The sequence below is a fragment of the Corvus hawaiiensis genome, chromosome 3 (assembly GCF_020740725.1).
Source record: "Corvus hawaiiensis isolate bCorHaw1 chromosome 3, bCorHaw1.pri.cur, whole genome shotgun sequence".
In the NCBI taxonomy this organism is placed as follows: Eukaryota; Metazoa; Chordata; class Aves; order Passeriformes; family Corvidae; genus Corvus; species Corvus hawaiiensis.
Window position 1 is genome coordinate 117,539,254 of NC_063215.1, and position 11,113 is coordinate 117,550,366.

General features: G+C 43.0%; 1 protein-coding gene across 1 annotated transcript in view; it reads right to left on the reverse strand.

Annotated features, from left to right (window-relative positions):
* Window positions 1–10,120, reverse strand: part of BMP2 (bone morphogenetic protein 2) — a 203,634-nt gene extending 193,514 nt beyond the window's left edge. The window contains exon 1 of the mRNA XM_048297631.1: window positions 10,105–10,120. The gene's annotated coding sequence lies outside the window, so the exon portion shown is untranslated. The remainder of the gene's footprint in view (window positions 1–10,104) is intronic.
* Between the last annotated feature and the right edge of the window lie 993 nt (window positions 10,121–11,113).

Sequence of the window (11,113 nt, forward strand, 5' to 3'; positions counted from 1 at the left end):
AGTGATAAAGGGTAGTTATTCTGCAGAGTTTATGGTTTTCTATAGTAAACAATTACATATTCAACATCGGCTTATCTTGTTCAAAAAAGAGCTTTTTAAAAATAAAAACAGGAGGAACCAAAATTAAATATTTAAAACTCAGAATTGCTTTTTTAACAAGTTCTGCTTATAGAAATCAGAAGGCCATTTTTTTAAAGAGGATAACACAACTTTATAGAATTGCAAGCATCTGTACTAAATGTTTGCCTGAGCTTCTGTGTAGCTGAAAATGGTTACAAAGAACAACCTCACAAACACAGAATCACACTGCCAAGATTAGGCTCATCTTGCTCATAGTTTCAGTGGGTGCCCCATAGTATCTCTGGGGGCCACATAATATACTCTGACCCAGGCCCTCTAAAACAATTAAGAGTGTCAAGCCACAGCTACTGAAAAAAACCCCAACCAACCAACAACTAAAACAAAAAACCTAAGGCAGAATTTTTAGACTAATCAAAAATACCACCAAACTATTTCACATGCATATGTCCATGATGGAGTATCCCAAGCAAATGGTAACAATAGGAAAACAAAAATAAAACCAGAAGCTATTAAATGTGCACAAAACAGGTTTTCACAAAAGAGGAGAAAATAAGTTTGCACAGGGATTCCAAGTTAAGCTATCTACTATCCCAAAGGAGAACTAGCTACTGTCTGTCATCGGTGCACTACCAAGAGTTTATTAGTCTGCTGACATCTCCATCTAGAAAATACTGGTAAATTGTCTCAGGCTGAGAGGCAACTGCCAGTGAGAAGGACTTGCTGTGATGTGGTGGTGGCAAGCAGGATTTTTTAGACATCTCCACTTACTTTGTGATAAAATGCTTCTAAGATGGTGTCACTTCCCTCCCAGACGGCCCCGCTTTTCTTAGCGCCTGATATGGAATCAGGGACTTCTGTGAATCGGAGCTAATCTCAGGATATGTCACATCTGTAGCAGGAGGAACAGCTGAGCAACACTTGTCCAGGCATAATTGAGCCTCAAGATTGCAGAGCAGTGTGTGATTAATTGGCTGAAGGATTCCTGATAAAGGGCAAGAGGATAATGACCTGCCTGGGTCAATGGGAGGTGCTTTGCTTATCTGGAAGAATAACAGGCATTAAGAGAAATGCTCCTGATCAAGGTCACCGAGAATGGTGACAGATTCTGTGTGAGTGTGAATTTGAGGCATTTCAAAATCACATTCCACAGATGTGCACAAGGGAAGTGTGCTTAGGAAGAGTATTTTAATGCCTTTTATGGTTCTGGTTCCACGATCATTATTCCCAAAAGTACTGCCAAGAGCCTACTCTTGAAAAGATTCACCGATCAGCTTTGCAAGTGCTTCCACGTCAACTTGGAAACGGTAAGCCTAAACAAAGAGGATTCTCACTTGATTTTCATGTGGATATTCCAGCTTGTTCCAAGGTCCTCTTGGAAGCAAGCAGGCAATGTTCCCACATTGGAAAAGGGAAAAGAGCCACATGGAACAACTTCTCTGAACAACAGCTGTGGTGGCACACACGTGACTCTCGGTTTAGGAACTACTTTGGCTCTCTAGGCCTGTTCAGTTAAGCTGAAAAGAGCAGGTATCACTTCAAATCCCCACTCGTGGCTTCCCAGCAGCCACAACATCCTTGGTACGCTCTCAGGGAAGGGAAGGCTTGGACATTTCTAAGGACAGACTTGTAGAACAAGTGCTGAGTGTAGGTCCCTCACAGTCGTGTGCTTCAGCCCACCAGGATGTTTTATGCAAAGCAACTACATCTTGTCCCGCAAGTTTGCAGCAAAAAGCTGCTGTAAACATCAGCTGAGTAAGTTCAGGTAACAAATCAATGCCAAACACTCATTTAAAATAATAAAGGCAGCATGAAACAAAAGATACCTTTTTATGACACAGCAGCAGCCTGTTCTGCCATGCAGGAGTCCCTGTGTCTTATGGACAGGGCATCTTCTGGGACACATCGCCCTCAACAACCTGAGAAAATTTGGCTGTCCAGATGGAATTACACGGGGTTCACACTTGGCTGATCTAGCCAGATCTCCTCAACAATTTGTTTCCTCAAATAACTCTCCCTCTTCCCTGGGTTGATAAGATTTTCACCTCCATCAAACAGCTGAAAATTTTTTTTCTCTTAAACTCTAAATATGCATGAAAGAGATTCTATGGGAGCTGAGCTCTTTGACCTCCATGACTGCACTCCAGCTGCCTCTGGTCTAATGATGTTTTTTTCATCTGCCACACAGATTTTCATACACTGAGGTTACTGCTCAATTACATGTTGCTTGTGGAAAATTGAGAGGATGGCAGTTTATTGGAAATAAGTGTGAGGTACAGTCCTACAGGGAGGGAAGTCACTCTTTGAAGCTTCAGTCGGCACTGGTTTATATAGGCCACACAAGAGAAGGTGTGGTGGGTCACCAGCTGACAGATGCTCAGAAGAAATCAAGTCATACTGGTTTTGGCACAAATACAAATGGGCAAAGCATCAACTAGAACAGGATTTTTAGCCTTAATGGAAAGTTTTCCACTTCAAACAACCACAACAAGTAGGAAAAAGATCTTAAAAGTATTTCAGGACCAAAATAGTCAGACCATGAACAGCAACAACGTAGAGTTTGCCCTACATCATTTTCACACCTTTTCTATGCCCTCTCTGGGCAAAAGTGCCCATTCCAATGAGTGAATTGTACACTGCTCATGGTATGAGCCAGGCACATGGGAGTTCCCAGTTCCACACAGTTATCCCATCCCTTTCCAGGCCCATCTGCAGCACGCATCTTCTGAGCCAACTGGAAATGCCCAAGTTGCCATGAGCAACCCATAGCCTCACCACAAGAAAAAAACCAGAATTCAAAGTGGGCAGCCCCTGAACAACAGCACAAGCACTGCCCATCTCCAGAGAGAAAGGATTTGGCTACTTCCCGTTTTGCTCAAAGAAGATTTATGGCTGATCATCATACAATAAGTGCTGGGTAAGGATTATTAATCTTTCCAAACCCACTTCACATTAGTGACTAATTCAAACTTATTTGGTGCATAAATCACACGGTACTAAAGCATTATGTTTTCCCTTCTCTTTGGCTGTAATTCTGAATCCTTGAGGGGGTTCTTTTACAAACCCCTAAGCTATTTATGTGGCTCCAAACGTGCTGAGCTGAACTCTAATTTATAATCTCACTTCTTGCTCACGCAGCACTTTCCCTCTCCCCAGCACCTGGCTTTCAAGTGTCCCACTTTGTAGCACCCAGCCCTCCGAGGAGTTCTCAATAATAGAGCTCAAATCCAGCTCTACAAGCAGCTCCCCTTAGTGCTACAGAGCACTTCAGAGCCCTCACATCCTACTGAACACAGAGATGAGATTAACTAAGGGAGTTCGCAGGGTGGGACACATAGGGAAAAGCTCAGCAACATTTCTGAGCTTCGTCCTCATGCAAAGAGCTTGGTTGTATTAAAAATGCACATCAGGTTATACAGGGCATTTTTCTCCATGCTCTGGGGACTCAGGTGTCCTCTAAAATGTGATGTTCTGAATTGTTCTTGCCCTCCTTCTCCCTTAGACATGGCTGTTCCCTTCTACAGTGAAACAATCACACAAGGAGAATGTTGCTCCCTGCATGTGTAAAACAGGAGTGTCATGTTCTCAGAATAAAGCTTTTGCATGAAGCCATGCAGATTGCTATTTTAATTCAGATCAACCTATGCCTAAACTGTACTGCCATGGGAGTGGTTGTTCTTTCAGCAGCAGCCAACTGCCACCCTCACAAACTCATAAAAACACATGTGATTTGGCTCCCTGTTAGGAGGCTGGCATTTATCATAAATACACAACAAGCTCTTCAGTTTCCTCTAGATCAGTGCTTGGGGTTTTTACCTCTGAGAGTACTGTTACAATTCACCACTGATCTACACATAGGCTACAGTCATTGATTAGTTCACCCTACAACCCTTACTCAAGGATTTTATATCACAGAAAATTATTCCACAGGCTCTGTCTACTATTGAAAAATCTGTACACTTGATTTTCTTTTATGGTATTTGGCATGCCTTTGGTTCTGTCTGAGCTTTGCTATTAGATCAAAAGGACACAAATATAAAATATCTTCTCTGTACACTACAGTCTTTCCAAGTTGTCCTAGACAAATCTAAGTGAGTTAAAATACATCCACAAAAGCAACTCCTGGGTGTAACACAGGTGAAAAAACCAGAATTACAGCTATTTTCAGCAATTTCCATTCAGGCACCGGCATCTACAGTTCTCATTTGTCTATAGTAAAGAGACAAAACCTACCCGGCATTTGAGAATTGGGAAGCCACCTGCTCTGGGACAAGGGACATGTTGGTCTTCCAAACACTTAGAATGAGGAGCATTCAGGAAATACCTGGCTTTAGAGGCTCACTCTTCTGTGGCATTTTTCGTCTGTGAATAAGTGTCTCCCAAAGCAAATCAATGTAATCATTCCTACTTTACTTGTCCAAGTTCATCTAACATAGAATGAATGTTAATGCTCTGAAAGATCATTTGCTCTCACACAAGCCATGCTCTCTCCCCTAAAGAGAGTAATGTTATCTCCAGAAAGATGTAAATTTGGGATTCACAGTATGAATCTAAAACTAAGTTTCTAAGATACCCAAAAATAAAGTAAGAGCAATTATAAATGTAAATTAAATAAGTTGCAACTTATCTGGACTGGCTTTTAAGGCATCTGCCTTGAGATTTGCAGTGCAGAAATAACATTGCTCTGACATCACAAGTATGTACTTCTGTGCATTGAGAAAATCCTGCTGTTTATTTGGAACTTTTGAAGTCTAGTATCAATATAGCTTCTTAGTCCCCAGAGTGTCCTCAAGGTCTGAGATGTGTATTTTTAACTTCCATGCTTATGGACATTCCATTCAGGCTGTTTGGCTGTTCTCCCCATTGGGGCTCCATCAGCCATCGCTCTGATTTCGGCACCACGGCACTTATTTGCTTTACCCTTTCCTAAAGGCCTGTGCGAAGAGGTGTGGCCTGCTCTGGCAGTGAGTGCACCCTCACAAGAACTGCGTTAACTTAGGAGCAGAAGCTCTTTGAGGGCACGTTTCTATCAATGCAATCAGCACAAACCAAGGAAATGCTCAGTTAAGGCAGTGCTGCTGCTCGGGGTGGTTGTACCCACCGTGTTTTACGTGCCTCGCTGGCCGCACGCTGTAGCACCCACAGGCTCCCACTGATCCCCTTCCCCCCCGCCTCCAGGATTCAGCCATGCTCAGGGCTCATCCTGAAGCACAGCCACCACCGTGGGGGCAGTGGAAGTGGCACAAGGGAAAAAGCCCATGGGGGGACAGCACAAAGCAGTAGCTCAGTGTCAGCTGAACGTTAGCATCCACACATTGCATCCCTTTCGGAGTCGTGATCCCACAGAGCTCCGAGTACACAGAGGCTGTTTGATTCCACTCTGAACAATTTTAGCTGTGCTCAAACAACAGACTCACTTAAAAGCTTCAAGAATTCCTTAAAAAAACCCTTTGCATCTGTGACATTTTTGCTGTATTTTTCAAATCATGTTACCAAAAAAAGGAAATAAAAAATTATTCAAGGAGTTTGTTGGTTGGAAAAGCCAGTAATTTTTAGTCTGAATTCAGAATATTTTAGAAAGCTTGTTATAGAACAGGGTGATGCAGGAAGAGGACAGAAGGCTCTTCATTCCTGATTTATACTAATGTTGGATTTCCAGGGTGCCATTAGGGAACTGCAGATAGTGCCTGTCAAAGAAAACATGACCACTTATTTTAATAAGGCAAAGAAGACTCAGGACTTGCAGGGCCTGGCATTTTATGCCACCATCAGAACCAGAAATGCAGCCAGGAAACAGCAGTCCTCGAGATGGCACTGCTCAAGTATGGAAAAGTACCGGACACAAGTAGGATCTGGTCTTGGGAGGGGTGGCAAAATAAGAATAGACACAATTTGGATTTCAGTACTGTCCAAGTCATTGCACATTGTCCTTACAGAGCAAAATGGAAAGGAGAAAAGCAAGCTGGACACACCAAACTAGTTGGCAGGAGCACAGGAATTCTATTTTTTTAGCTGCCATAAAGACCTACTGAAACAAGAGCTTCCCAAATCTCTGCAGGGTATGTCTGTGACTTTTCCATCATCAGTAGCCTGCTGCTTAGGGAAGCAGAGCATTAGGCTTTCTTTAAAGGAGCCTTAAAAGCCCCTCTGTTCACTTTCAACTATTCATCACAGTCATTTGAAGTCCTCTTTTGCACCCCTCCTTCTTCTTACTCACATCTGGTGCTGCATTTTACTGTGCTGCAACCATAAATAATGAAGGAATGATATGAAGATCCTGGATGCTCTGTTCCAGTGTCCTCATGGCCAACCTTCCAATAAGTCCTTACATTTTCACTACAATAAACACATAAGAGAAGGGGTGGAGGGACAATGTTCCTCATTCTAGAATGCAGCTTTTAAATAGCACTTTATTAGCAGGGTCAGCAAGCACATAGGCTGAAAAATAAATAGCATATTTGAAAAAGAGGATTTTCTCCTTCAGTGAGTACATTTGCATTGAAAACTCCAGACAGAATAGACAAGAATTAGCAAAAGCATTTCAGGAAGGGATGATCTCTATCAATAGTTGGGTCTCCTGGCAAAATCTGGCACTTGCATCTCCTACATGCCAGAGGCTGAAGTGGGAGAAGGCTGCTTTTAATTGTCTTTGCTGCAGATATACGACGTGACAGAATGTTATCCCAACACACAACTTGTTAGGAGGTTACACGGACTATAGCAGATCTTTGCACTTGGTGAGCATTTCTGTAGCTGTGTGACAATCTCTCTCTGTGCAAGCATATCATATTCCATGACCGATTTGTCATGGAAATGGAGTGAAAACTGCAACCAGTTTTGTAATTTTTCCAAATAACAATTGGAATTACCCTGACAGCACTAGGCCTGTTATCTTCCATTTCCATCTTCACCAGAAGCTCTTTACTGCTGGTGTACAAGTTTCTCTTGAAAAGCCTTTTTAAGTGGAGACTTGAAGAAATGGGTTTTGGTCAGTGATTGTTAAATGGTTCTTTAAATGGTGGGTAATGGAATATGGCACTTCCAGTACAGGCAAACTGTGCCAAGTATGAGCACTTCAAACTCTAAAACAGAGCTGTGAGAACTGTGCTGAGCTCCTTTCAAAACTCTCATTCCCATACACTTATGGTGAAGAAATCTCTGGAGAATAAATACCTTAGGGCCTATCTTCTCTGTAAAGCTCTTTTTGGTTTATCTCTATAATACACTCATTCTGGGTATTTTTTGAAGATGCCTTTGAGTCCAATTGTCTTGAAGAAAAGTACCACTGTAGTATTTATGCACTTGTGAGAACTGACCACAGGAGAAAAGTTCCAGTTCTATGATCCACAACCTCATATGAACCAGGTCTGGCACACAACTTTAAAGAAATTAATCTCGAGAGCTTGTCATCACCTCCAGAGTTCCTAGGGAAATAATGAGAACTCTTTTGAACTGTCTTAGTGGACATTAGGACCTTACCTTTTTTTGACTGCCCATCCTAATTTCTCAGCCGTGTTTTACTAAATACTCATTATAAAAAATTAATTGCATCCACATACAGCAAATTGCCTGTGCACTTGGACAGCACATGGAATACATGAGACTCCAGAAAAAGGCAGAAGCAATGTAAGGTAGAGTAAAGCACTTGGAGTGACTCCTGGCAGCGAGGCACTCAGAGGCTAAACAGGACTGCAGTGAAAGAAATCCCTGCTGAAGGGTTCATTTATTTACACTCCCATTAGAGGAGCCTACAAAGACATACATCAACAGAAACAAACCACTTTAGTACATCCATTGACCGATCATCCATCAGTGAACACGATCTGTGCCAGCATGTTTTAGGAGTGACAAGATATTATTATTGTAGTGCCAGAGGAGGAGGGGGGCAGGGGAAGGAACAAAAGGGAGCGCTGATCCTTGCCTTAACAATGAGCCCCTATTCTCTTGCACTGCACCTGAGCTCCAAGGCTTCAAACCCAACGACCTTTTTCCATTGGCCACTAACAGCTCCTCTGTGGTTTGCCTCACAACTCCCCTGTTTCCTTCAAAGGAGCCTTCTCCTCATGGCATCTCTGACTGCTGTATCACCTCTGCTAAATAAATGACATCACCTCGCTCATCAGCCCCATGCAGCTTTACTCCTTCCCACTGTTTGCACTCACTGTTTATTTTTTTAAGCACCTAACCCTCTATTAATCCTCCAGACAGCACAAAGGATCCATTTGCCAGAGACAGTGATTAGAGCTGTGAGCACTGAGGCTTCCTGGGAAACACCTGTTTCCCTCAAATAACCTGAGGGAAAAAACTTAGCAAACAGGACAAACTGCTGGCAGAAATGGAGAGAAATGGGAGCAAAGTCCTGGTGTGATGAGAGCTACCAAACTCTGCATGGTGGACATCTTGCCTTCTTCAGTCACCAGTGCAGAAACACACTCAGCATCTGCAGTACCAAACTCATGTGCCTGTGACACCTGGTTGCTCCTGCTCAACTGTGCCTCCCCTCTTCAAATCTTATGAGTGCAGAAATGTGTAAACTTCTTAATGGAGTTATTTTTTGCAGTTATTTCCTTTATTACTTTTTTCCTTTGCCCAAAATTTATACTTAAAAAGACCGACAGCATCTTAAAATTGGAAATATTTCAACCAGCTCCATTTCTGAAACATCATCAGTACCAAAATTGGACCTTACTGTTGTTCCAGGTTTTGTGGGATTTTTCTTCCAACAGCCCCAAACATCAGTCCCAGTTTTGAAAAATGGGCATTTTAAGAGAGTATGAACAAGGATTTGAACTTTCATAATCGTTTTGGTGTATCATATAGAGATAACAGGCAGCCTTTGGGCACACAAACTCATATAGAAAGGGTCAGTAACTGGATGGCTGTTGGATTTAGCTCCTTTGAAAACAAAGATAAGTGACAACATACAAACAATACCAAGTGGCATAGCGTGGCTCTGAGTCCTTCTCTGTTTTATGAAATGAGAGAAAATTATGTACCAAACAGGTTGTATAAGCACCACAGGCAATAACTAAAGCTGGAAGAAGGCCAGGCTACATTAATAGCTGCTGTTTGATCTCATTCAAGACCCCTGACCACCCAGTCCCTGATGAAGTCCATGGAAAGGCTCCTACCCATCCCAAGACGTGCTGTATTGAACCCAACAGTGCTGGCAAACAACAGCACACAGAACAAGGAGCAGAGCTGGCGCTACAGCAGCTTAGCTCATCACCACACTGGAAAGCAGCCTGTGGTGATACTCCCCATAACCATAGTTCGAGGCAGATTAGCATTTCCTCTTTCCAGGGGAATCTGTCCTCATGAGTACTTTTAAGCCTCTGAAATTAATGGGATTATTCAAGGAATAATGCACCACAAAACTTGAATATTTATGGTAAATCTACCACAGTGATTTCTAATGTAATGTGATCCAAGAATTCTGAATAAAAAATTGAGAACTCAAAGAGAGATTTTCAACTGATATAAATCAGCTGTTCCCCCTTTCAAAGCTATGGAGCTGCAGCAATTTGCAACTAACAAAACCACAGCTAACCATTTTCAAAATTAAAATAATTTTTGCAGTATTTACAGCTAATAGCAGACCCTTGCTTATATTTTCTTATTGTAAAATAATAGTTCATTTCTTGTAAAATAACAGGTCATTTCTGAGCCACAAAGTGCAGGGGTTTTTAACTTATCACCAAAATTAGGCATTGCAAGACACTATTTAGATTCCCATTGGTTTCTTATAAGTTGCACTGCTTATACATTAGTAACTTCTTTAAGAAGGCCCCAGAGGAAATGAAGAATGTATTAGGCAAGAAAGTGTATACACAGGAATAATATAAAACACACGTTTTCTTCTTTTCTAAACCCCTGTTGGAACTGATGCTGTTAACACCACATAGAAACAAATGCATATATGTGTGTGTGTAATATATATGTAGATATACAGTTTTATCTATCCATAGGTATTGTTCTATAACAGTCACCCTTTCATGGGGCTCATCAGTCGCAGGTTTTACTCACCTGATGGGCAATTTGCCATCGGGCCCTCCCATCTGTCAGCACACCTTATCTGCCTTTCTTCAGATCCATACTTATAAGCAAGGAAAGGTTGGATATCTGTCTCCTCCTAAACACAATAAAATTAAAGCTGTAATTAGCAGCCTGCCCTGGACACCAGGTTACATTCCATGCCACATGTAGAGCCTGGGCAGGAGGGGCAGGTCCCCTGGGACAATGTAGGAGCCCAAAGGAGAAAGTTAGCCCTGATGTGTGCAAACAAATGAGAGCTGAGCTTGTCCTTCCTTCAGAAAGCTGAATTATAGACAGGAGCTCGTGCTTGCATGGCAATGAGATTCCCACTAGACACTCTGGGTGGAAGAAATTAGGTTTCAGGAAAAAGAACTCACAGCGAGTATCTGACTATTGATGCCTGTTTAAGTAAAAATTATTAATAGAAATAAACCAAAGAAAATATTATTACCTTTTTGAAAGAGAGAATTTCAATAATTTGCAAAAAAATGCAGGAATTCGTTAGAAGTTCTTCAGATATTGTTAGTTCAGTGCTTAGGCTGCACTCAGGTGAGCTCTGGGGTGGGGCTGCTGGAGCCGGCCGTGCCCGGCGGGAGCAGCCCCTGCCTCCCCTCACAGCTTCGGGCAGCCCCCTTCTCTCGTCACAGCCTCAAAGTAGCCCCTTCCTCTCCTCACAGGCTCAGGGAGGAGCCCCCAGGCTCTCCTCACAGTCTTCAGAGAGCGCCCTCCTCACAGCCTCAGGGAGCGCCTTCTCCCCTCACATCCCGGGCAGTCCCTTCCTCCCCTCACAGCCTCAGGGAGCTCCCTCGTCTCCTCAAAGCCCGCGCAGCCCCCTCCTCTCCTCACAGCCTCAGGGACGATCCCACTCCTCTCTTCACAACCTGGGCAGCCCCCTCCTCTCCTCACAGCCTCAGGGACGATCCCACTCCTCTCTTCACAACCTGGGCAGCCCCCTCCTCTCCTCACAGCCTCAGGGACGATCCCACTCCTCTCTTCACAA